Source organism: Desmodus rotundus, chromosome 4, assembly GCF_022682495.2.
Source record: "Desmodus rotundus isolate HL8 chromosome 4, HLdesRot8A.1, whole genome shotgun sequence".
Lineage (NCBI taxonomy): Eukaryota > Metazoa > Chordata > Mammalia > Chiroptera > Phyllostomidae > Desmodus > Desmodus rotundus.
Window position 1 is genome coordinate 104,158,500 of NC_071390.1, and position 27,825 is coordinate 104,186,324.

Consider the following 27,825-nt stretch of genomic DNA (forward strand, 5'->3'; position numbering starts at 1 on the left):
TTTGTATTGAGATTGGGATATCTCATAACTAGGAATATAAAATGCTGGGTTTTTTTGAAATGGCATAATTATATTTTAGTTTGACATTAGGTCCCTTTAGAAATATATGTAAGCAGTCTATATATATATGTATATATATTTATATACATACATATATACACACATATATGTTTATTAGATATTTTTTATTTTTTTAAAGATTTTATTTATTTGTTTTTAGAGAGGGGAAGGGAAGGAGAAAGAGAGGTAGAGAAACATCAGTATGTGGTTGCCTCTGGCATACCCCATTCTGGGGACCAGGCCCACAACCCGGGCATGTGCCTTGACGAGGAATTGAACCAGCGACCCTTTGGTTCACAGGCTCGTGCTCAATCCACTGAGCTACACCAGCCAGGGCCACCAGCTATCTTTTATTAGGTGTCAATTACAATATGAAAGAATTCAGAGGTGCTGTGCAAAGGTAATGATCAGGAATATAGAGCCCACGCTGGGTCCTCTTCAGTGGAACTTGTGTCGTTGCTTATGTTTGAGTTCCTTTTAAAACTTTTAAAACAGGTAGTAGTTGGAAAGCGCGTAAGCTGCCAGCACCATAGAAACCCCAGCCCAGCAACACTCCGTTTCCTCAATTGGCATAATTGTTGTAATACCTGGTAGTAGTAACCTCTTTGAAATGCTCCAGCATTGCCTTTAGGGGTGATATCTTGCATCAGTGTCCAGCTTGGCAGCTCCCCTGTTTTGACCTCCATGAGTCTCTTCTCCTTCAGTGGTATGACTGATGCCATCTTAGAGTCCAGGGTGTCCACTCTGCCAGAAATCTATGTAAGCAGTTTTTAGAAAGCTGGGTTTCATCATAGACATTGCTGTGTCAGCATCATTTTTTTAAAGATGTCACTTATTGAGTACCTGCTATGGTAGGCAATTTATATACTGTATTTCTTCCTCACAACAGCATGAAGGAAGTAGTATTACAGTATGATTAAATGATAAGTTACAATGTTAGAGTACAATTAAAAGTATTCTATAGCTTATAATAAGAGAACAGACTCAGTAGAGTGAAATTACCAGTGCCTGAGGTCACACAGAATACATAATCAAGTTGGTATTTGAATTCAAATGTATAACTGCCAATCTTACGGCTGCTCTGTCTCCTAAAATTTTGGGCCTTCATACTACTGATGCACCCTCATCTCCCAAATGTACGTTTATTTATGTGTCTGCCAGGGTGGGGGATAACTAGAGAATGTAAAACTAAACCTACTCTCTTTAGAAAAGTAGGAGGTGGAAAGAAGGAATACTAGAAACCTCTTGGTAATCAGAATGTTCCATACATAAAGTTCTGTGTAATTCCAGTTTTATTGGTAACCTAAGAATAAGCATCTATAATTGGTTCATTTTCTTGCTGTCACTTTTGGCAGCTTGTATTATGAAGGTACTTGACATAGGGTGGGAGGGGAGGAACCTACAACTTTATTTTAATACTTACGTAAAGGAGAGAAATGTTTGAAAATACTTCTAATTAACTCCCAACACTAAAGTGTTCTTATTGTATGAGAAAGGGAGTCCTTGTATTGAGGAATCCTTCACCCTCTGCTGGGTAAGTTCAGTTTGGATTGAAACAACTAATGTCTTGAAAGTTGCTCTAAGTGTGAAGGCTTCAAAGTTCAGTAGGTGTTTACTATAATCTAAAACATGAGAAGCATGTGATGAAGAGAAATAGATCAACTGAGTTGTAGCGTTCATAGACTCATATCATCCTAACGTTTATCAGTGGGGATGTTATATAGTGAATATGGTTTTCTTATTAAATAGCTATGGAGAGATTTTTTAAAAGATATTAGTGAAGGCTAAGCATGGGGAAACTCAACTTGAAAGCTATTAGGAACTTCTTAGTTTTTTTAATAGACCGATTTGTCTGCCTGTTGATTGTTTTGTTTTTTTCTTTGAAAACTGCATCTGAGAAATGGTGTTTAGGAGATCAAATACTTTAATTTTGATTTTTGACATTGAGCCCTTTGAGAATTAATATAAAATATACCTAGTTTGACCACTCTTGGTAGAAACAAATCAGATGATTTTTTGATGGATTTCCATTAATATCATTTCAAAGATTTTTGGAACATTTTACTTACCATTAGAGATTTTGTTTTTTATCATAGGGGATGTCAAGTTTAAGGGGATTTACTTTTGTACTTAAACTTAACATTTTTTTGTTTAAAAATGTCACATTTAGTATTATGTCAAAATATCTGGTATGTTTTATTTGGGAGTACTGTATCTAGTTATTTTACTATTCTGCACACATATATTCTACACATAACAATATTAAGAAGCCTCTTGCTTGTTATCAATATTCATGTTGGATTGTTTCATGTAAGAAACTTCCATTGAATAATTTGGAAGTTAAATTTTACTTAGGGTTACCAGCTTTTGTCTTGGTAATTTTCCAGTGAATTAAAATCTGAATAACCACCAATCCAGTTTAATACTAGATTTTCTCCTGGTTCATTTGCATATTTTAAACAAATGCCAATGAAAAATACAGTGATGTAAGCCTTAGTTGCAGTGGTAGTGGGATCTTACTCTTTTAAAGAAATTCTTTGGGATTCTAGCTGACAAATTAGAAACCAAGAGTGGCTTAGTATACCCTTCATAGTACACTGGTTCTCAATCATGACTGAGCATCTGAATTATTTTTTTTCTTAACAAAAACATTAAATCACAATCTCTGGAGATGGGTCTGAGCCTCTATTATTAGAAGTTCCACAATTTTTAAAAACTTTCCTTTAGTTTCAAATTTTTAAGATTAGGCTGTGATGTGTATTTCTTTTAAATATTTCTTTATGAAATGGCTTATAGAAAATGATATATCCTGTGATCTTTAGCTTATGTCTCAGAAATTGTCTTTCAAGAGTAATATTCATGAAGTTTCTTAAAGAGGACTGACAACCTGAAAAATACTTCCTAGAAGAAAACCTCAAGACTTTTTCTGGTTCCTCTAAAATTTCTGGCTCTTGTATTGTTGCTGTACTGGTGGTTGAGGAAGGTGGATATCAAAGGTAGGGTTAGTCGGTGTTTCCTGATGGTTCTACATTATGTCTGAGGCGAATGATATTCAGGAGATAGACTGCCACTCAGTTTCACTGCGTCTGGGCTTTTCTGTCATTTGAGCAGCAGCCTAGTGTGTCTGCAGGTGCTGGAGTAAAGCTTGTGACCCTGACAGGTATCAGAACTTGGGGCTGAGACCACACCACATGGTTTTCCTGGTTCTTGGCAATCTGGGTAGCCCTGGCCTTTATATCTGGATTTCAGGTGGTGCTTCAGATTGGGATTATCATTTCTACTTATAGGTTGTTCCCCAGAGACATGTGCACTGCAGGAGCAGATTCATTGAGCTGAGTACCAGAAGAGTTATGAGGGAAGAAGCCCTGTCAGTCGACCACTGCTGGCTACTGTCTGCACCTCTTCTTGGTTACTGAATTTCTTACTTGAGCATGCTGAGGTATATCAGTGGCTCTAGGAACCTGTGGAGTGTCTGATAATGTCCACAGGTTTCTTTCTCCCTTTCTGATGCAGTGTCTATAAGTTCTGCAAAGGCCAGCGTACCTGGCAGATGGGACTTAAAGCAGGAGGGAGTGACCCAGGAGGCCTCATGGCCTGGTACTGCCTGTTGAAGTCTTCAACAAAGTCCGAGTCATGTTTCATTTGCTCTCGAGCATATGGCACACACTATCCACAGCTGATTTCCCACACCGGTGTCAGTCTTTTTATCTAGTCATACTCATGTGATAAAACAAAGTTTTACCTGTTTTTAAACTGTGTTAAGTCAGACTTTCTTAAATATACATACTTTCCTCAGTTTTAGATTACCAGATACAATCAAGAATCATATTTGCTTCTGTTAGGATTGCATTTTAAATAGAATAATTTTTTAAAAAGATTTTTATTTATTTTTAGAGGCAGGGGAAGGGAGGGAGAAAGAGGAAAGAGACATTGATGTGCGAGAAAAACATTGATAGGCTGCCTCTTGCATGCCCCCAGCTGGGGACCTGGTCAACACCCTGGCATGTGCCTTGGAATGGAATTAAACTGGGGATGTTCTTGGTTTGTAGGCCAGCGCTCAATCCACTGACCCCCACCAACCAAGGCAGTACATTATCGTTAAGTGAACTACTGACTTCATTTGGTTCACTAGTTTCTCCACTAGTGTATCGGAATCCAGTCCAGTCTATTGCATTGCTTAGAGTCATAATGTCTCTTTACTCTCCTTTAGTCTGTGATAGTTTATCTTAGTATTTCCTTTGCTTTGTCAGTTTTTTAAGTATATTTTATTGACTGTGCTGTTACAGTTGTCCCATTTTTTTCTCCCCTCTACCCCTCTATTCCCCTCCACGCTGTACCCCCCTTCTCCCCAGCATTCTCCCCTCTTAGTTCATGTCCATATGAACTTACATGTCCATACATATAAGTTCTTTGACTTCTCCATTTCCAATGCTTTTCTTAATCTCCCCCTGTCCATTTTTTGCCTACCAGTTATGCTGCTTACTCCCTGTACCTTTTTCTCCCATTCTCCCCCTTCCCCTCTGCACTGATAACCCTCCATGTGATCTCCATTTCTGTGATTCTGTTCCTGTTCTAATAGGTTACTTAGTTTTAGTTTTTCTTTTTTAGGTTGGGTTGTTGATAGTTGTGAGTTTGTTGTAATTTTACTGTTCATAGTTTTGATCATCATCTTTATCTTACATAAGTCCCTTAACTTTTAATATAATAAGAACTTGGTGATGATGAACTCCTTTAACTTGACCTTATCTGAGAAGCACTTTATTTTCCCTTTCATTCTAAATGATAGCTTTGCTGGATAGAGAAATATTGGATGTAGGTACTTGCTTTTCATGACTTTGAATACTTCTTTCCAGCCTCTTCTTGCCTGTTCTTGCCTGCAAGGTTTCTTTTGAGAAATCAGCTGTTAGTCTTATGGGAACTCCTTTGTTAGGTAACTGTCTCCTTTTCTCTTGCTGCTGTTAAGATTCTCTCCTTATCTTTAATCCTGGGCAATGTAGTAATGATGTGCCTTGGTGTGTGCTTCCTTGGTTCCAATTTTTTTGGGACTCTGAGCTTCCTGGACCTCCTGGAAACCTATTTCCTTTGCCAGATTGGGGAAGTTCTTCATTATTTGTTCAAATAAGTTTCCATTTCTTGCTCTTCCTCTTCTTCTGTCACCCCTATAATTCTGGTGCTGGAACATTTAAAGTTGTCCCAGAGGTTCCTAAGCCTCTCCTCATTTTTTTGAATTCTTGTTTCTTCATTCTGTTCTGGTTGAAGGTGTATTTCTTGCTTTGTTCCAAATCGTTGATTTGAGTCCCTGTTTCCTTTCCGTCAGTGTTGGTTCTGTGTGGTTTTTTTTATTTCACTTCAAAAAGCCTTCATTTCTTCCTCTGTTTTGTGACCATACTCAACTAATTCTGTGAGCACCCTGATTACCAGTGTTTTGAACTCAGCATCTCATAGGTTGGCTATCTCTTTATCACTTAGTTATATTATTTTCTGGAGCTTTGATCTGTTGTTTAATTTGGGCCATATTTTTTTTTGTCTCCACATGCCAGTTACATAGTAAGGGGTGGAGCCTTAGGAATTCACCAGGGCAGGACAACCCATGTACCTGCATTGTGGCGAAATATGTGGGGTAGGTGTCTGAAAGGGAATGATGCTGCTTACTTGCTTCTCTGGCCGGATTTCAGTCACTGCACCCCCTTCCAACAAGCAAATTGGGCCCTTCTGGTGCTGATTTCTGGTTGTGTGGGTTTGTGTACATTCTAAGACCCTGTGGGTCTCTCCAATGAACTCTACTATGATGCTGAGAGTTTCTTCTGCTGCTGCAATTCCCACAGGTTTTTATAGCCAGAGGTTTTGAGGCTTTATTTCCCCGTTCTCTAACCCTGGGTTGCCCCAGTCTGTCTCGCTCCCCAGTTGTTCCTCCCAGTTTATCCGCATGCGAATGTGAGTCCATCTGGTTCTTCAGCTGGCACTGTGGCCAGTCTTCCAGCTGCTACCTTGCTGCATGTCCTTTCTGCCCTGGCCGCCCATCTCTGCCCTTTCTACCAGTCTGAATGAATGTTTCTTCTTAAACTCCTTGGTTGTCAGACTTCCATACAGTTTGATTTTTTGGCACTTTGGTTATTTTTTGTCTTTAAATTTGTTGTCCTTTTGGTTGTGCGAGGAGGCAAAGTGTACCTACCTATGCCTCAATCTTGGGTGGAAGTCTAATCTTGGGTAATTTAGTTATGATGTGTTGGTGTGTTCTTCTTTGGGTCCAACTTCTTTGGGACTCTGTGAGCTTCATAGGCTTTTATGTCTTATTTCCTTAGCCAGATCGGGGAAATTCTCCATTATATTTTCAAATAAGTTTTCAATTTCTCGCTCTTCCTCTAACTCTGGCACTTCTCTGATTCGGATGTTGGAATCCGGATGTTATAGTTGTCCCAGAGGTTCCCAAGCCTCTCATTTTTTTGAACTCGAGTTTCTTCATTCTGTTCTCGTTGGAGTTTTATTTTTTCCTTCTCTAAATCATTATTTGAGTCCCAGTTTCTTTCCCTTTACTGTTGGTTCCCTATATGTTTTCCTTTATTTTACTTTGAATAGCCTTCACTACATCCTCTATTTTGCAGCATATTTAACCAATTCTGTTAGCATCCTGATTTCCAGTGTTTTGAACTCTGCATTTGATAGGTTATCTATCTCCTTGTTGCTTAGTTCTTTGTGTAGAGTTTTGATGTGTTCTTTCATTTGGGCCATATTTCTTTGTCTTGGTGCACTTGTTATGTTTTAAGTGGCGGAGCCTTAGGCATTTGTCAGGGCAGCCCACTTCACTGCCCTTGTGGCACTATATGTAGGGGAGGGAACAGAGGGGGACAATGCCGCTTACTTGGCTCTTGCCCTGGTTTTAGTCACTTCCCCTGCTACCGACAAGCAAATTGAGCTCTTCTGGTGCTTATTCCTGGGTGGGTGGGCCTGTGTATGTTTTAGGACCCCGTAGGCTCATCCAATGGACTCTACTGTGAGATTGGCAGTTTCTCCTGCCACTGCAGTCCCCACAGCTTTTTAAAGTCAGAGATTCTGAGGCTTTATTTCCTTGCACTGAAACCCTGTGTTGCGTGGTCTGTCTGCCTCTCCAGTTGTTCCTTTAGGCTTATCTGCATGTGAATGTGGGACCATCCGGTTCATCAGTGGGTGCCTTGTGGCTCCTCACTCTCACCCCAACTGCTCATCTCCACCCTTTCTGCCTGTGTGGATGAGTGTTTCTTCTTTTAACTTCTCAGTTGTAGGTCTTCCATACAGTTCGATTTTTCTAGCAGTTCTGGTTGTGGTTTGTTATTAAATTGGTTGTCATCTTCCTTTCGGTTGTGCGAGGAAGCAAAGTGTATCTATCTATGCCTCCATCTTGACTGGATGCTATAAATAGAATATTTTACCTTGAGGAATAGTGTGGAAATATTAAATGGGTATGCTACTATGAGTCAGTATTTGTTCTTAGAGATACTATTTCCTAGAATAATTGTAAATATTATTAGTAATTGGAAGGGAAGAGGATCTGAAGTCTGATTCATAGAAGTAATTGGCTTAAAAGTTTGGATTCTACCAATTGAAATGCTAAAGGGAAAAGTGGCCACTAGGTTCTGTCACAGGCTTCCTGCTGGTTCTTTCCCTGCACTGTGGCCTGGAATTTGCTATTAGGCAGTGGTAAGATGAAGTAATTGTAAAACTCTCCTCATTCATTCCCCCCCCCCCAGATTATAATCCTGTCATACATGATGTTTTAGTCTTAACTTTCTAGTCTTACCTCCTGTTTCCTTAAGTAGAACTTTTATTTCAGCCATTTTGTTTATTCTTTTAAAGTAGTGTTTTAAAAAAATAAACAAATAGTACTGGTTGTATAAATATTGTTTTATAACTTTTACTGAGGCATCCTTTTTTCCTTTCATTCAACTCCCAATGCTGAAACTTTAATTTAAAATCTGTTGGCATTTGAGATCTGTCAAGTTTATCATTCATCTTACTGCTAGGCCACAGTGATCTCTCCTTTCAACTTAACTTCTATAGCATTTAAAGTTTGCCTTAACTAGTTCTTACTCTGTTGTCTTTTATTATAATTTAAACTTTATTCCTGTAATTATCTTCCCAGTTTACTAACTTAAAAAACTGTGACTTTTTAAATATCTTTATGATACCTATATGTATAGTGCTGTACATACAGTAGGTTACATAAGTGCATACAGGTAGACAAAAATGTGCCCCTTTACCTTTTCAGTGCAAACATGGTACAGGCAAAACCCAGATTCTGGATGAGTTTACTCTCACACTCTCCTTGCCTACACATTGGAGGGAAACTAGAGAGCTACCTGGTGCCGCTATGTGTAGGGTCTAGGAAACCAGTCATACTTAATTTCTCTGATCAGCTCATCTTCCACTTTCCATAATGACTTACTGAACTTTCTTCACTTTCCTCAACACTCTCCACCCCAACTCTTGTAGCCCACTTTGGCCTCTCTCTCTCTCTCTTTTTTTTTTTTTTCCAGAGAAGAGACTGCATCTTGTGGAATTAACTTTCTTTACTCCAGGTCTGCAAACCACACTCACCATTTTCTTTTATCATTCTCTTCATGTGTCCATAGATCATTTGCTCCAGAAAATTCTCATCTATTTTATTTTAATCCTCTTCAGTACTGACTGTTTCATTTACATTCATACATACTCAGGCATCTCCTACCATTACAAAACAAATGAAACAAAACAACAAAAATATTTTCTGAATTCTACACCCACTGCTCTGGTTTTCTTTTCTCCCATTTATAATCTTTGTTCTTTCTGAACATTCATCAAAAGCATTGTTTCTCTTCTTCCCAGTCCAGTTTCTTCAGCCATCATATGATTGGAGCTGCTCCTGAGAGGTTGTCTTGACCTCTAGGATGCCAAAGGACCAAATTTCCTTTGTCCAGTCCATAACTCTCAGCTTTATTCTGAGTCTAGTTCCCCTCATGGTTGCAAGATAGCTGCATCAGTTTGGGGCATCCTATCTAGACCAAGTGATAGTTCAAGAAAGAAGAGGCCATTTTATAGGAGCTAGGGCATCTGTCCTAAAAAATAGCCCTAGTATACTTTTCTCTCATTGAGTCATATAACAGGTGCTGAACCTGGTATCAAGTGGTAAGGAAGATGGAATTATCATAGTTGGTGTGGACTAAACCTCTAAGCTAAATAGCCGTCAGGAGACTAATCCCTCTGTTTTGCTGCATTCTTCAGTGACTTCCCATTGCCATTAGGTTCAAGTCTCAAGTCCTTTATAATGGTGTATGAAACTCCGAATAACCTGGCCCCTGTGTACTGTGATACTTTCATCTAGTCTTTTTTTTGCTTCTACCTTGCTGGCTAAATCCTAAATGTCCTAGAGGTTTCAGGTTAAATGTCAATTCTTCAGGGATACTGTGATGATCCTACAGATTGATGTAAAAGTACACAACCATCACTTTATCATTCTGTGCTTCTAAACCATCTGTATTATAACAACTGAAATTGTTGTTTAATGTAAATAAGTGCTGACTAATTAAATGGCTTAGGTATTTTAACATGGAATAATGAAAGAATTGATGGTAGGGAGCTATAAAATACCCCTTATTGTCACTTTTATGGTTAAAACTAGTGTTGCATGTGCTCAGATAGCATTTGTGTTAGCTTGTTAGGTTACTGGTTTTTTTTTTAAGTCCAGATTTCTTTTTTCTTTTTTAAAATGATTTTATTTTATTTTTAGAGAGAGGAGAAGGGAAGGAGAAAAGGTGAGAAACATCAATGTGTGGTTGCCTCTTGCACGCCCCCTACTGGGGACCTGGCCTGAAACCCAGGCATGTTGCCCTGACTGGGAATTGAACTGGTGACCCTTTGCTTTATAGGCTCATGCTCAATCCACTGAGCTATACAAGCCAGGGCAGATTACTGTTCTTTAAATGTATTTATAGAGTTTACTTTTAGAAGAACAACACAGTAGTAAAGTATAACTAAATATATTGTTAGCTTACCATTTTAATATTTCTGTATGAAATTTTAGGGGCTTTTTTTTTGACATATTTGGGAATGAATTTTATACTTTACCAAGTGTTATACTTTATATATTATATTACTTAGGAGGAGGGCAGTTACTCTATGAGGGAGGAAAAAGTCTGAAGCAGAATCTAATAAAGTGAATTATTTTCACTCTATTTTTCTCTTCCTTTTTATGAAACTCTGCTTCTCAGACTAGCGAGTGACCCCCAATTATCCTGTCTACCCTACCTTCAAAAACAGAGAGGGAGAAAGTTGAGGAATGTAGTTATTAAGTGAAGGAAGTTGTTTGCTAGCTGCACCAAGATTAGCCACGGAGGCATGATGGATGTGAGCTGGATCAGTTCCATTCTGGCAGCTTTGACAGTTCAGCTATGTATTAAGCTGTGGCCATTTTTAATGCTGATGAGATGGGATTATTTTAGAAAACAATATGCCTTTATTAACCATAGTTAATAATTACATACTTTTTTTTAGTTTCATGGAGACTCAGTCTTCTCCCCTCTCTTTCCCAATAACCTCTAAGTTTAGTCCTTGACCTCAAAATCCTTAACACGGTGCCCTAGGCAGTTACTACAAATCAATTAGAAAAGTGAAATTAAACTTTTTTGATACCCTTTTCCAGATTACGGGAAACACATTAACCATATTAAAACTCAAAGTACTTTAGAAACACATTTTGGCAACTTAGCTATAGAGAGTGCCAGATTTACTGGCAGAAATTGTCGGTGTCTGCTGTTGCCTTGTGTCCACTGTTGCCATACACTGTACAATGTATCATTGTAAGATTTCAGATTTTCTTGCATTTTTAGTAAAATATTTTATACCTTTTCAAAGATATCATGAGCTTTGAGATGTGTGTTGTATCAATTCAGTGCTACAGTTGGAAAACACAATAACTGAATCCTGCTCAGAGATGGAATGTCAGCCTCAATGCATGCTGTTCTGGATGATGTTTGCACTAGTGCAGAGTGCGTATGAGGAGCCTTTGTAACATGTGTGGTTCTCATCCCCTGTGTGAACTTGCCATCTTTGATCTAGAATGTGGTTGTGTAATTTCTTAGTTGCTTCTTCTGCTGCTTATTCATTATGGCAAAATATATAGTAAAATGAGACTTGTTCCATTGTTATGGTAGAATACCTTTTATATAGAGTGCTAAATAATTGAGGGTTTTAAAAAATTATAGTTAATTTTCATGTAATCAGAATCTAAATTAATGGAAAAGTTCACTTGTAAGATGGTCTAATTTTATGAATTACGGGATGGCAATTTTATTTATTTAATCCTCACCCAAGGACATGCCCGTTGATTTTTAGAGCGAGGGGAAGGTAGGGAGGGAGAAGGGGAGAGAAACATCGATTGGTTCTCTCTCTCACAGTCAGGCACCCTGACCCAGGCAGGACTGAACCTGCAACCTAGGCATGTGTCCTAACTGGGAATTGAACTGTCAGTCTTCCGGTTTATGTGATGATGCTCCAACCAACTTGAGCCTCACCGGCCAGGGCAAAGAGATGACAATTTTAAAGGTAAATGTGTTAGGGAAAAAGAGGTTAGCACAGATTGGGACATCACCTAAATCTTTTCTTTAGAAGTATGCTGTGTTTTTATTGTGCACGAAAGTTTAAACAAATCATTATTTGAATTGTCTACCTTTTATTCAACACTTAATAAGCGAGATGAGTTACTTTTATTGTAAACTATTAACGTCAGATAAAATTGACATTTTTTTTGTTTCTTTGCTCTTGAATACATTCAACATGGCACTCACTATTATATACTCTTAAGTGCTTCATATTCCATCAATTCTGGAATCTAGAATTTCTATTTGTAATTTTCTTCAGATTGGAAGTTTATCATTCTACAAATTATGACTAATTCATTTTTAAAAAGTATTTGAGAAATGAAGCATTCTGGTTACCTTGGCTTGGGCTAGTATGATTGCTATGTGATAAGTGAATAGTTAATAAAAAAATTTTAATACAAACATTATATACCAGAAATTTAAGATTTTTAAATTCTTGGAAGACAAGTGATTGTGTTACTTTAACTGATTTGTTAGGAAGTAATGTTAATGAACACAATATAGGATTACAGTAATCCCTGTTCTATCATGCTGATATTTATCATCAGAGTTGGCTGTTTCTAACTGGAAATATTATAAAATTTCAGTTTTTTCCATCTCCCTACTTAAAATGGTTTTCAGAAGGTTCATTTTATAATGTTATTAAAATGGCTATTCAAAATAGGTAAAAAGTAAAATCACATTTTGTTATAATTAGTCAATTTTTGTTATTTGCTCCAGTTATGTTCCATAAAGTCATCACAAACACTGATTTAGTCTTTACTGATCCTTTTCCCCTGGGGGAAATACAGGGTTAGGTTCCAAGGAGCCTCTGATCATATTTTTGTAAACCAAAACGCCATTTCCATTATATAGGTCCTTTTGCCAACATCCTTGTAAAACAAGCCACTCTCAGTGTCAAAAACCTGTTCTTCTACATAACCTTTTTCCTGTACTAACATTTGCCTGCAAGTTTTTTTCTCTATTACCTTTTGGAACATGCCCGCCTGTACTAGCTGAAGGAATTTAGTATTTTCCTGACCCTGGGTAATGTGACTGTAAATTTCTTCAGTTTTCAGCCTTGAACCCTCTGTTCCACTTTTATTGGTTGTGGATTCACAAATTTAATTGCTCTCTCATCTTTTTCATATACTGTAAATATTATGTAGCACTTTTCCAGAAGGCTTTCTGGCACAGATGACACAATCTTCCTTGTTCTGGGTGTACCTGAGAGCTGTTAGCATCATAACTTGGACCTAAATGAAGCTCATCTGACACATCATGACTTTTCTGTGCTCAGGAACACTAGACATCATCATGCCTGGGGCCATTTTATTTTATAGATTATATTTATTTTTAGAGTGGAGGTAAGGGAGGGGCAAAAAGGGAGAGAAACATTGATGTGAGAAACATTGATTGGTTGCTTTGCACATGGGCCCCGATTGTGCACTGAACCCACAACCCAGGCATGTGCCATGACCAGGTTTTGCAGAAGCACGCCCAGCCAAGCCACACTGGTTAGGGAGGGCCCTGGGGCCAATTTAACAGCAAAAGCAACAAAAAACACAAATGCCAAAAACGTGGCACTAGATTGCAAAAAGTATGCTATCTACAGTCTGAACTGGAAGGAGAAAGCAGAGCGTCGAGGTGCTCTGCTTCAGCTGGGAATGTGGGCTTGACTGAAGAAGGCCACACAATACTGAATGTGGGGTTAAAAATAACTTCAGCAAGTTGGTGAATTGGCACATGTGGAATCTGCCAGTGACAATCTCCTGTAGATATAAAAGCCAAAGTTTTTCTGTCAGGGTTTTTATGATCATATTTTTAAATTCTTTTATAAAAGAAATTTTGTACTAAAAATTCATGGCTATAAAAATGATAAAATTTCTCTTTATTTTGAGTTTTATTAATTGAACTTTTTTCCCTGTGTTTTATCTTTTTTTCCAACCATATGCCCTTGTTAAATTTTGCTTTAAAAAAAGGATTAGAATTTCTTTTATTTTTCAGAAAATATTTCATATGATTAAACAAATCAGATGTACTTTACAAGGAATTTGATTTTTATGGGGGAGAAGTGTACATTGTTTTTTTTTTGTTGTTGTTGTTTTTAATTTTAAGTTCAGAAAGGTGATTGATGATGCCAAGGATAAAAATCTTAGAAGATTGACAAATTTGATTACATAAAAATTTAAAACTGGAAAAAGAAACTGAGACAGTATTGGCAATATAAATGATAACCCCAAATGTACTTTTTTTCAGGTGTATAAAGAAGTTTGAAAAATCATTAAGAAAAGGGCAAACAATACAATACACAGACATACACAGACACTTTCCTTTTTTAAAAAAATATTTTGTGTATGTTAGTATAGTTGTCCCAGTTTTCCCCCTTTGCCCCCTTCCACCCTTCTCCCTACTCCCTCAGGCAATTCTCACATTGTTGTCCATGTCAGTAGGTAATGCATATATATGTTCCTTAGCTAATTCCTTTACCTCCTTTCAAGTCCCCATATGCCCCTTCCCTTCTGACAGTTGTCAGTCTGTTTCATGTTTCTAAGCCTCTGGTTCTGTTTTGCCCATTAGTTTATTTTGTTCACTAGATTTCCCATACAAGTGATATCATATAATGTTTGTCTTTGACTGGCTTCATTTCACTTAGCATAATAGTCTCCAGGTCCACCCATGCTGTCACAAAAGGTAAGAGTCCCTTGTTTTTTACTGCTGCATAGTATTACATTGTGTAAATGCACCAAAGCTTTTTTATCTACTCATTTGATAGGCACTTACGCTGTTTCCAGATCCTGTCTGTTGTAATAATGCTACCCTGAACATAGGGGTGCATGTAGGGGTTCTTTTGATGTTTAGGGATTTTTTAGGATATATTCCCAGAAGTGGAATCACTAGGTCAAAAGGCACTTCATTTTTAGTTTTTTAATTCCCCCCCAGCGGTGCACTAGGGTTCCCTTTTGTCCACATCCTCACCAGCACTTGTTTATTAATGATGGCCATTCTGACAGGTGTGAAGTGGTATCTCATTGTGGTTTTAATTTGCATCTCTCTGATAGCTAGTGATGTTGTGAATTTCTTCATGTGTCTCTGGGCCATCTCTGTGTCCTCCTTGGAGAAGTGTCTATTCAGGTTCTTTGTCCATTTTTAAATTGGATTGTTTGGCTTCCTGATGTTGAGTCATGTAAGTTCTTTATATATTTTAAACAAGCACTTAAAAAAATTTATTTACTTTTAGAGAGAGGGAAAGGGAGGGAGAAAGAGAGGGAGAGAAACATCGATTGGTTGCCCCCCCACCCCAATTTGGGACATGTGTGCAACCCAGGCATGTGCCCTGACGGAATTGAACTAGTGACCTTTCCATTTGGGGGCTGGCACTCAATCCACTGAGCCACACCAGCCAGATCTAACAAGCACTTTTTTAAAAAAGAAAGAGCTGCAAATGTAGAAACAAACCAATTACTTAAAATAAAGATGTTTGGCCTCAATGGCAATTGTAAGAAAAGGAAATTAAAACAGTATACTGTTTTTGTACTTTTGGTTTTGGTGAAAACTAAAAACAAGACCAAACAAGCTAGGTGACAGAGACTGCACACTGGGTCTTAGCGGGAATAGCAGCTGGAGTGCTAGGTGAGAGACCAACAGGTGGTGTTGGGTCCTACACCCTAGCCTCTTGCTTACTGTTTTTCTGTGGACTGAGGTACCCATGATGGAGTTACCCAAAAAGGAGATAAGCTGAGCCTAGGGTACCACAGAAATGTGATGGCCAAGGAGCAGGCACCAAGGACCAGACAGATTGAGTTTCAAACAAAGCCTGGATTCTCATAGCTTAGGTAAAGAGCTCTGAGTAAGGAACAGTGAAAATGGCACAATCTGCATTAATAATGTGTAACTTAAAGACATGACAATTAACAAACACACATGGACTTTGTGGCATATGGAAATGTGTGCACAGAAAAAGGAAATCTATACTTTTTTAAAGATAGGAAGGCATTCTTCCTCACTAAAATGGATATCTTCTGCTCAGTTATCAAGTATGAAAATCTCCCAGAATTAAAGATACTTTGTCACTGGTATCCCATTATAGCCCTTGGTGTTACAGCAACATGTTCTCTGATGGCTGTGATGACTGTTGTGGTATTGACCCTTACATACAACTGGAGGAAGCGTGAATTTCATCATTTTGCTAAATTGGACTGTCATAATTCTTTATAATTACTTCAATGCCATGTTTGTTGGTCTTGGCTTTGTTCCTCTGGGGTGGAAATCAGAAAATTCTCAGGACTGCGTGGACCTCCAGTATTGTCAAGTCTCCCAAACATAGAAGGCACTGCGGTCACATCACTGCTGAAAGTGTAACAGGTGTGTGATGAAGATGGACCCTCATTGTCCTTGGATCAATAACTGTTGTGGATACCAAAATCATGCTTTGTTCACACTGTTTCTCTTACCATTGGGTCATATTCATGTCACCTTCATTTTTGTTAATGACTTTGTGTACACAGCTTTATAACTGGCTCTTACTTGGGTTGAACATGGCAAAGATTGATATGAGTGCAGCCTGGAGAGATCCGCTTCCAATTATTTTGTTTGGTTTAGCTGCATTTGCTGCCACCTTGTTTGCCCTGGGATTAGCTTTAGGGACAACCATAGTCATTGGCATGTTTTTTATCTAGATGAAAATAATTCTTAGAAACCAAACTTCCATTGAATTTGGATCAAAGAAAAGGTTACAGATAGAATTCAGTATTCTCAACTAAATGAAATCTTTGTTTTTCCTTATGATATGGGAAGTTGATGGAAGAACTGTAAACAGGTGTTTACCTGGTCAGGGGTCCCAGAAGGAGATGGACTGGAGTGGCCAATAAGAAAAGGATGTCACCAGTACAGCTTAAGAATAAAACAATTGAAACAAAAAGCAGGAAATATTTTATTTTTTAAGATATTTATTTTTAGAGAGAGAGGAAGGGAGGGAGAAAGAGAGGGAGAGATATCAGTGTGCAATTGCCTCTTGTGTGTCCCCCAACTGGGGACCTGGCCCACAACCCAGGCATGTGCCCTGACTGGGAATCAAACAGGCTGGTGCTCAATCCACTGAGTCACACCAGCCCGGGGTTGGGGGGGAGCAGATAAAAGAGTAAGAAGTGTTGGGTAAAAAGTAATAGAAGATTACAGTGATACTTGCTGTCCTTTGAATAAAAAAAGTATTCTTCATGAGCCCCTGCACTGAAGAGCCTTGAGTAAGGCTACGGAAAGGAGAGTTCATTTTAGCCCTGAGAGGGTTATGACACTGGTTGTATGAAGACAACATTCTTAATGGTTACTTTACAGAAGGTGTTTTGAGAATAAGAGGATTGTTCCCTAGACACTGCATGGAAAAGTGTCCCTGTGATTCTGAAATACATCAATCCCCAGAGGACGGGAAGAAAAATAGATAGCCATTATTAAAATATAGTTATTAAGTCTGCTCCATTACTTGACAATTGTAAATATTACTGAAGATATGCTATGAGCCTACTCTGGTTAAGGTGTTCTTTTCCTCAAAGGTGCTCTATTGCTACGATCTAAATACTTTTATAGCCATTTTGAAATGGAGGAGCCATTCTGCATATGCCTTTGAATTGCTACTCCTCCTTTTACCATCTCTTTCTCTTCCCAAAAGGAAAAACACTTCACCCACATAATTCAATTGCATTTACTGTAGGATTTTTTTTATGAGCTATACACTATGGACCTCACAGATGTAGTGTCCCCTTTGCCAGGAGCATCTGCATGTGATGCTTTTATCCTGTTTTCTCCCTCAGTTGATACTTTTTTTTTTTAAGATTTTATTTTTATTTTTAGAGAGAGGGAAAGTGAGGGAGAGAAACATGAATGTGTGGTTGTCTCTCGTACAACCCCTACTGGGGACCTGGCCTGAAACCCAGACATGTGCCCTGACTGGGAGTGGAACCAGTGACCCTTCAGCTCACAGTCCGGTACTCAATCCACTGAGTCACACTAGCCAAGGCTGATATTTCTTAATGTGTTATTCTAGATACTATTGCGGTTAATTTGTCAGAATCAATATAAACTCAAATTTTGTTACCTGTGTTTTAATAATGCTTATTTTGTCAAATCAAATAATGATCAATGATGTTCTTTATTTTACAAAAAGACCAAATTATCTAAAAAGGCGAAATAATATCTGTAAGAGTTACTATTTGAAAACTCATACCCTGTATTCAGATGAGAGTTCCACCCTCTTCAACTATAACCAAAGAGGTGTTCTGATATTTTGGTAGACAACACATTTAAAACAATTTTAAAAGGAAAAGGGAATTCTTTGAGAAACATGCATACTTAAAAAGAGGTTACCGTGCCATTGAGAGGCGAACACTGAGGGAAAAGATAGACTATTACAAAAATCAAGTACACATTTGCAAAAAGGTGACCATTTAGTTTGCAGCAAGTGAGCTTGCCTCTCCCCCTACCCCATCCTGCCCCGCCCCCCGGGCTCAGGTGAGGGATATTTGGCAATGTCTGGAGACGTTTTTGATTGTCATGCCTTGGAGGGGATACTGTTGGCATCTGGTGGTCAGAGGCCAGAGGAGCTGCTCACATTCTGCAGCGAATGGGACAGCCCCACAACAAAGTTAACCTGGCCCATGAGAGCCCCAAGGTTGAGAACCCTGGCAGACGGCTTCTGTGTGACTTACTGAGGTGTTGATGTACCATTGCATATGATGGCCCTGTTATCAAGAAAATGTGTTTACTATATACTTCGTTTAAGCAGGTAATAGGTGTCTAATATACGTTAGATTTCCAGTCACAGTGTTTTAAGAAATATTTAATTCTTAAAGAAATCAATCAAATCTTATTTGGAAGATGTAGACATCTTTTTTTTTTTTTAAAGAATAAACTAGGCATGACTGTATTTTAGTGTTTTATTTACATAAGTCATGTAACTAACTTGCTGGAAAACCTTTTTTCCTTTTCAGGTGATTAACTTCTTAACATTAATCACAAATTTCTTATACTAATCAACAAATATGGTACATATTATATGAGCTTAAGGCCGTTAGTTAAACAGCTATTTCCCTAACCTTCAGGTAATGTGGAAACCATAAATTTGGAAGTAGACTGGTGGATTATATTCATTAGAGAGGTTTATTTTGATTATCTTGTTTAAGTTTTCATAAATACCCAGGACACAGTTGCTTATCATAAAACTACAAAATAATTGGAGTCAAATTAAAAGTACAAAAAATACCTTCAAAATATTTATAATTTTAGGTTATATGGGGTACAGATTTTGGCACTGATATTTGAGAGTTTGCTGTACATAATCTATCATTTCTTTGATAGTTTTAGGTAGTAGAGGGGAGGGGAGGATATTATAAAGAGTAGTTTGAGAATTTCACTCAAGGTATTGGCATGGGTAAATGGGGTACTCGTATCTTCTGACAACCATGCCAAAATTACAACTAAACTACAGAACAGCTGGCATTCAGAACCACCTGAAACCTTGCTGAGTTCAAGTCTTACAACTAGGGATTTAAAGAAGCCACACTGAGACTGATGAGAGGGGTGGAGATGGGGAATGGGCTGTTCCAAACCACAATGGCAAATAAAAATCAGGAGGTATATCTTGGCTGTGGGAGGTCCCCTGCGAGGAGTGAGGGGTTCTAGCTCCACACCAGGCCCCCCAGCCCAGGGTTCCAGTACCAGGAAGGCAAGTCCCCATAACATTTGGTTGTAAAAACAAATGGAGGATTGTGTCTGATGGGATGGAGGACTTAATTTGGATTCTCTTCCTCTAAGCTGTAGCGCTTGGGTCGTAGCTGGAAAGGCACCAGAGACATACGAGGAGGAACTGGATTGTTTGGCATCAGGGATAGAGCCAGAGGGGCAGTTTTCTGCCAGGCAAAAGTGCTGGCTGAGGCCATTGTTCCTTTGATAAGAAATCCCCCACAAAGCCAGCAGTTGGGATGCCATGTCTGAGTCTTCATCAGCCTGGCTTATACCCTTTGCCCCTCCTTGGTGATTACCTGAGACCCCACCCCACCTAACTTACAGGCCCATCCAAGCTATTTCCAGTAGTGTTTTCATACAAATGGCCTGTCTTAGCTCATGCTTCAGACTTTTATAAAATCTCTCAGGTGGCCTCCAGCCTCAGCGTGCTCCGTATCTCTCACTAAGTGATGCCAAGCCCAGCACTAGCAACAGTGGCCTTGGTTTGCAGTTTGGCATTGCCTGGGCACTTTCAAGCCAAGCACAAGTAGCAGGTATCTGCAGATTGCTTTGTAGTTCCTTATGGGTGGCTCCAGGTAGAACACAGGGGTGAGCTGAGCTTGGCCTGCACCCTTCGGGAGTCCCCAGAGCCAGCGCTCCCAGTGGACAGCTTCAGACCACATTGAAGCACCACTCAACCACCTCCACAAGCAACACTCAAAGGGAGGACTCAGTCCCGCTGAAGTAATTTCTTCTTTGTGCGGTGGTCCTTTGTACAGCATATCCTCCATGGTGGTTGGTGGTTGTCACAGCCAGTTCTTGCAGCTGATCGACCTGAGGGTAAATCTGTCCTGTTGATGTACCAATAGCAATCAAGGCTCACCTACAGCAAGTAGGGTATACACAGCCCACAAGGGGAGGGATTCCTTTAGAAGCTCTGTACCCCTCCAAAACCCCCCATGTTTAACACCCCTGTCCCATTTCACCACCTCTGGGCTGCTGGAGTCTGGGGCTACCCAGGTGTGCAGCTCAAATCCTGCTCCACTGTGAGGAGGGTGGGGGGGCACCCAGCAAGAGGTAGTTGTCCCCTCTGCATGGGAAAAAGTACTTCTTGGTCCCTAGTGATTCTAGGATAAAGGCTCATTCTTTTGCAGTCACTGTCAACCCCAGACTAATAAATGTTGCCTAAATGAAGGTTGGAACCTGAGGCAGGAGAGGGGTGCTTTGTTGCTAATGGGTGCATGCATGACATGGCTGCCAATTGTACTCAGCACACAGTGCTGGTACCCCACTTGACCTGGTCGCTTACTGTGTCTCATTGTCTGGGTCACTTGTGCCTCGGACTCCTGCCTGTCATGTGCAGGCTGCATCTCTGGAACCCATGGCTCCTTTTCATGTGGCAGCAGTTGTGGCTACTGGTCCAGGCAGCTTACCTTCTGGAGTTGGGCCTGGATCCTGTCCTGCTGACCTCTGTTTTATTGGGACCTTCTGAACCCTAGCCTTCAGATCAGCAAAACCCCACACATGAGCCTTCGTGTATTTCTGAAGACTTTGATCCTTCATCATTCCATCCAACAGGAAGCCTGAGCTCTGCCTGCAGAGGCCCCTGAGTAAATGGAACTTGCTGTAAAACGTCAGGAGGCCCCAGCTTATCAACCAGAAACCCCTGAGATGCAAAAATAATCTTCAACCCAGAAGGAAGCCTCAGCTCAGTCTGCAGTGTCCCCTGACTTGCTGAAATCTTTGTTAGTTTATCAGTGAGTGTTAGGTCAGCATCTAAGTCTTAAGAAAATATTGTCTTCAATCCAGTAGAATAGCTCAGCTCTGCTGCAGTTGCCTCTTGCCTGTGTAGAACCTTTTCCAGTCCAGCAGAAAGGTCCAGTTCAGCCTCCAAAATCCCCTATGGATGGTGTAGCTCAGCCTTCAATACATCATAAGGTGACAGCCTCACCTCTAGGTTTGGGTGAAGCTCAGCATCCAGTGTTGCATAATATAAATATTAAAAATGTGGATCTAGCGGTTTGATAACACCAAAGTGCCCTAAGGAGATTAAACCATCTATGACTAAGAAGGAGGTCTCAGCTCATTCTGTAAAATCTACTAAGGTGGTCAAACCTCCAGCCCAGCAGGAGATTCCTTCAGAGCACCATCAGAAGACAGAATCATCTCCAGCTCAGCCTACTTTGGAGGCTGATGCTGTAACCCTGCAGCAGACCACAGCTTCTCCAAAATACCCTGAGGTGACATTTCAACATTCTGAGCCTGTTCAGGCTCAGCAGCCAACCTTGTCTGAAGTTAAGAGTTCAACCTTTGGACCTGGAGCTCATGGTAACTCCACAACATACTGTGGAGGCTGAACATGCTATAATTCTACAGCAGACTACAGCTCCTGCAAAGTACCCTGAGGTGACACTTTCACATCCAGACCCTGTTTAGGCTTAACAGCCGACCTTGACTGAAGTCGTAATTCAACCTTTGGACCTGGAAGTTGTCAGAACTCAGCAACCAGAGTCATCTGGGATAGGTCCTCCAGCTCCTGAACAGAATGCCACCATGAATATATGTGTCCTCGTCCCTGCAATAATGAGAAACTATCATGCATTGGTTCTGGCCCAAATGCCAGAGCACAGCACCTTCACCATCTTCTAAGGAAACTTATTTCTTACATTGAAGAAGATACATGGAAGTGATACCGTTGGGCTGAGAAACTAATCCTCAGTGAATATAATTTGAGGAAATTACATAAGGATTCATAGGAAGGCCTACTACTGTTCAAGTATTTAAATCTTCATAGCAATTTAACACAAAACTAAGCTTTGGAATGTTTTAGGTCTACCATGAAATGCAGTTTTTACACAAGTTAATTTTCAATTGTAAAGCTTGACAACTCCTGAAGATTAATATCTTTTTAAATCGCCAGCATTAAAATATTTAGACATTGGAACAACACAGGTGTCACAACAATTAAGAACATCCTAATGATGATCCCTGAAATGCAAAAATTGATCCTACCTAGCTGTTTAACCTGCTGCTTTGGCCAACTTAAAAATAATATTGAGGCTATCAGCAAGACAGTCAAACTGCATTGTGATACTGAGTGTCTGACAAACACGTGTTGTGGAATGCAGAACAGGCATTTTAATCTCCTTTTACAGATAAAGAACTATTTATAGAAGGGTTGTTCTTGAAAGTATTACATGGCTGGGTGAAGAACACCAGTACTGAGCCTGACTACTGAGCCAGAGAGGGTATCTTCAGGCAAAAAGGACAGCCTTGTCAGCCTTCATGAACCTCCTGATGAAGCTTTTCAGTGAGCAGCAAGAAGTAAAGATTTCCAATGGGAAAATAAGAGGACAGAAGCCCAGGGTAAGCAGGAAGAGCAGGAGTCACGTGCGCTCACAGAAGAAGTACCAGGATATGGGAATGAGAACAAACTCATTGTGGCAGTATCTGTGATTGTAGTAGCAATGATTTTTTTTGTAATTTTCTGTTGCATTGCTATTTGTCATAGAACATCATCAAAGGAAGGTGTATAGAAGGAAGCTCAAGGTTTTTTTCCTTTTTTTTCTGGAATAAGAGATGCTCCCTGGAATGCAAGATGGAGGAGGGTGTTTTCTGGAGAAGACTTAGGGATATGTATGGAAATCTCAGAGCCACACACAAGAAAAATGTGGCACAGAAGCTATACAACAAGGATTTGTCTGATAAGGATGAGCTTTTCATCTAAATGGACAAGGGTGAAGCCTCCACCTCAACGGCCAGGATTGATACACCAAACTTTGCTGCTGAAGAGACACATGAAGTAAGTGAAACATGGCATTGCCTGAGTGAACCTCATCCTCAGGCTCTCTGTAAATTGTATTTGGAAATGTTGGCTCAGCATTGCTGATGGAATATATATTTTCCTCCTACTAAAATGTAGAAATAAAAGAAGGATGCTTAGTGAACTTAGAATTTCAACAGCATGAGAAAGGACATGAAAAATGTAAAAAACAAATGAAAGATAAATGAAGAATAATTTTTAGGGGATCAACAGTAGAGAAGATGAAGTAGAGAATCAACAATATAAGAAAGTAAAAAAAAAAAAAAAAAACCCCATCAAATCAGAAGAGCAAAAAGAAAGAAAGAATTTAAAAAAATGAGAATAGTGTAAGGAGTCTCTGGGACAACTTAAAGCATACCAACATTTGCATCATGGGGGTGCTGGAAGGAGGAGAGAGAGAGCAAGAAATTGAAAAAGTATTTGAAAACCTAGGTAACTTTCCTAACCTGATGAAGCAAATAGACATACAAGTCTAGGATGCCCATACCAAGACACATCATATTTAAAATGTCAGAGGAGACAATCTTAAAAGCAGCAAGAGAAAAGCAGTTAGTTACTTACAAGGAAGCTCCCATAAGACTGTCAGCTGAGGTCTCAAGAGAAACTTCACAGGCCAGAGGGATTGGCACCTACAATGAAGATTACTTTACCCAGCAAAGCTATCATTTAGAATGGGACAACAGGTGAAGGGCTTCCCAGACGAGAAAAAGCTAAAGGAGTTCATCACCACCAGATGACTATTACAAAAAATGTTTTAAAAAAAAAGATTAAAGATGTGAACAATAAAATGTCAATAAGTACATATCTATCAAGAGTTTAATCTAGAAAACAAAATAAATGAAGAAACAGACTCATAAATGCAGAGAATATCTTGACAGTTGCCAGATGAGAGGGACTTTGGGGAGAATGGGGAAAAAAAGGTGAAGGGATTAAGAAGTACAAATTGGTTGTTACAGAATAGTCATGGGATGTAAAGTAGAGCATGGGGAATGTAGTCAATAATCTAATGAGTACATAGGGTGTCAGATGGGTCTGTGATTTATTGGGATGGTCACTTAGTAAGTTGTGTAATGTCTAATCACTGGGTTGTATACTTGAAACCGATACAGTATTGTATGTCAACTGTGATTGAAAAGTTAAAAGTCATTAAAAAAATAATAACAGTTTTAACTGTATTTTATAACTTACACTTAATAGTTATTTTTTGTTAGTAAGGATAAATTGCTATGTGCAATAGTGAACACCTGATACGTAGGTCTTGGGAATTTTTCAGAAAAAATTAGACTTAAAATATATCACAAAATGTTAGTTACTGATGAACAAAAGATTCATATTCTACTTTTGTATTTATAAGCTTGGAATTTTTCATAGTATGTTTTTAAAAGTTATTTCATTTCATAGAATGAAAGCAGATAGTTACTTTCTAGAGGAGAGGGAGCTTGTCTTAGGGAAGAATACTGCATTTTCTATGGGTTAGTTACAGAGCTCACGGTCTGGGAATTCCTCTTTGCCTCCTTCCTGTGTTTAGTCCTGTTTCCTGGACCACACATACAGTTTTCATCTCCAATTTCTTATGTATTTTTGGTTCTACATTATGGGATATTGCCTCAACTTTATTTTCTATCCCTTTAACTGAATTTGTTATTCATTTAACAATTTTCTAAATATTCCTATTTATGGTACCCTATTTATGGTTTCATAGATGCAATTTCTTTTCTTACATTTTGCTATCTTTACTGCTCCTATTTTATTTGCATTCTCTCCTCTTTTCTGTTTGCTTTCCTTGGAGAAGCTGTTCATAAGTGTCTGGTGCACCTTGTCTGTCTGTTTATATTTTAGGGTGAGACACTCAAAAACTAATTGAAAATTCTGTGGATGGGCTTTACTGGAGGGATGTCAGGAGGCTAGATGGCTGTTTATTTAGATTCCCTCAAATATCAGTGTATAAAGGTCCTTTCTCTGGGATAGTTTAATTTCTCCAGAAGGGTCTCATTTGAACTCTTGCCTGAGCATAAGGCCGGGCCCCTTGAATTTGACAGTCCAAAAGGTTGCCAGCTATTTACAATTTATGATGTAGCTTTACCTAACCCCCTGTTTTTTGGTGTGAATCTCACCACTACCCTTCTCTGTTGCTGGATTTAGTCTTTCTGTTTCAACTTAGTCATAGCCTGTAACTCCTCTTTCCTCAGGGCTGAGAATGGGTAGCTCTCTGTCTGAACCTGATGGCACTGCAGATGCAGAGCTCTATATGCTTATCCAGCATGTTAAATAATAATCTCTATTCAGCATCTCTGATACTCCTTTATCTTCCGTGTCCTGTTCCTAAATCTTTCTCAAATTCTGTGCAAATGGCTGGCTTCTTTCTCATCACCAATTCCTTATGTAAATTTCATCTTCCTCTGTTTGGCCAAAACATTTAATTCCTATGTCCATCCATTGTCTTCATTTTTTACAGAGTATTTTTTAAATCAAATACGTTTTTGTTACTTTAGAGATGGAGGTAGCAAGGTTTTTACTCTGTCTTTTTAAAAGCTATAATGTAAGGGTAACCTTAAATCAGATTATGTTACCCCTCTGATCCCACTGAAGTTTAGAATTCTCTCACTTGCTGCCTATGGAAATAAGGTGGAAATCCAAGCTGGTTACTCTGACCTTTGGATCCTGCATGGTTCTAATCATTTACCTCTCTGCCTCTTGTCTCACTACAGCTGTTTCTACTCTCCACTATTCAGCCACTGTCCTTTCTGCCCCTCAAACATCTGAATGTCTAAGTTACCATAGAGTTTGTGTGGCTAGGTCTTTTTCATCATTCAAGTCTTAAATACAATTTTTTTAATGTTCTATGATAAGATTGGTTAGGGTTGCTGGCATAACATTCCTCCATGTCTCAGTGTCTTAAATGGCTGGGACCGAGGATGACAGAGGAGCCACCATCTGCAGTATCTTCATTATTCATGGCATAAAGAAAAAGAAAGCAAACCAAATGATAAAGAGTTTCTAAGTCTTCCAAAATAGAAGTGACATAAATCCCTTTTACTCAGATTCCATGTGCCAGATCTAGTCACATGGCCAAACCTAATATCAGGGCCGCAGGGGAAGTGCAGTCCTACCAGTGCCTGGGACAAGAGCTAGAAACATTTGGTGAACAACATTAATGACTACCATAACAACTTTGACCAACCAGAGTAAAGTAGCTGTATTAGTCAGGGTTCTTCAGAGCAACAGAACCAACAGGGGACAACAAACACAGAGATGAATTGTGAAGAATTTGCAATGTGGTTATAGAGGCTGAGAGGTCCCATGATATGCAAGCTGGAAATCAGGAAAGGTAGTGGTGAACTTCCTGTCCAAGTCTGAAGACCTAGAAGTCAGAGCGGCTGATGGTTCCCCAGTCTGAGGTTAGGAGAAGATGGCATGAGGTGTCCCAGCTTGCCAGTAAGGCAAAAAACAAAAAACAAACTAACCAAAAAAAACCCCCCCACAAAAAAGCAACCCGGGGCAAAAGCCTCCTTCTTGCATCTTTTGTTATGTTCAGGCCCTAACTTTACTAAATCCACTGGTTCAAATATTAATCTTGTCAGAAACACCCCGTCAGTTTTACCCAGAAACAATATCTAATCAGCTATTTGGGCATCCTGTATGGCCTGTGAAATTGACCCTGACATTAATCATCACAGTAACTCTCCTCATTGCCGGTTATTTTATTATTTCCTTTTCTTTATTGCCAATCGACACATGTAAATATACTCAGCATCACTAATCATTGGAGTAATGTAAATTAAAATCACAGGATTTCACCTCACACCAATCAAAGTGGCTATCATCAATAAATCAAGGAACAAGTTGGCAGGATGAAGAATAAAAGGAACCTTTGTTCCCTGTTGGTGGCGCTGTAAATTGGTGCACCAATTTGGTAAACAGTGCGTAAGTTCCTCAGAAAATTAAAACTAGAAGTATTATATGACCCAGCAGTTCTGCCTCTAGGTATTATCCAAAGAAATCCAAAACACTAATTTGAGAAGACATGTGCGCTATAACGTTTATGTTAACATTTATAGTAGCCAAGATTTTGAAGCAACCTAAGTGCCCATCAACAAATAGATAAAGATTTGGTACATATGAGCCCTGCCTTGTGTGGCTTAGTGGATTGATTGCCAGCTTGTGAACCAAAGGGTTGCAGGTTCCATTGCCACTCAGGGCACATGCCTGGGTTGCTGGCCAGGTTCCTAGGAGGGGGCACGTGATAGGCAATCCCACACTGATGTTTCTCTCTCTCTCTTTCTCCCTCCCTTCCCCCTATCTAAAACTGAATAAATATGATCTTTAAAAAAAAGATTCGGTACGTATGAAACTGGAAAACCTTCTTACACTGCATGCAAGAAAGAATTCAAAATGGATCAAAGACTTAAACGTTAGATCCGAAACCATAAAAATCCTAGAAGAAAACACAGGCATTAAAGTCTCGGATACTGCTTGTATAAATTGTTTATCTGATATATCTCTCCTGCAAGGTTAACAAAAAAACAAAAAATAAGCAAATGGGGCTACATCAACATAAAATGTTTTTTTGCAGCAAAGGAAATCATTGAAATAAAAAGACAACTTAGAGAATGGGAAAACACAATTGCTGATACATCT

The 27,825-nt window shown here is 39.2% G+C and overlaps 1 protein-coding gene and 1 pseudogene across 11 annotated transcripts in view; both read left to right on the plus strand.

Annotated features, from left to right (window-relative positions):
• The window catches only part of ZMYND11 (zinc finger MYND-type containing 11), a 147,978-nt gene that overhangs the window by 7,262 nt on the left and 112,891 nt on the right, over positions 1-27,825 (plus strand). The gene's annotated exons all lie outside the window — the stretch shown is intronic.
• Positions 856-24,288, plus strand: LOC112296226 (palmitoyltransferase ZDHHC6-like; annotated as a pseudogene).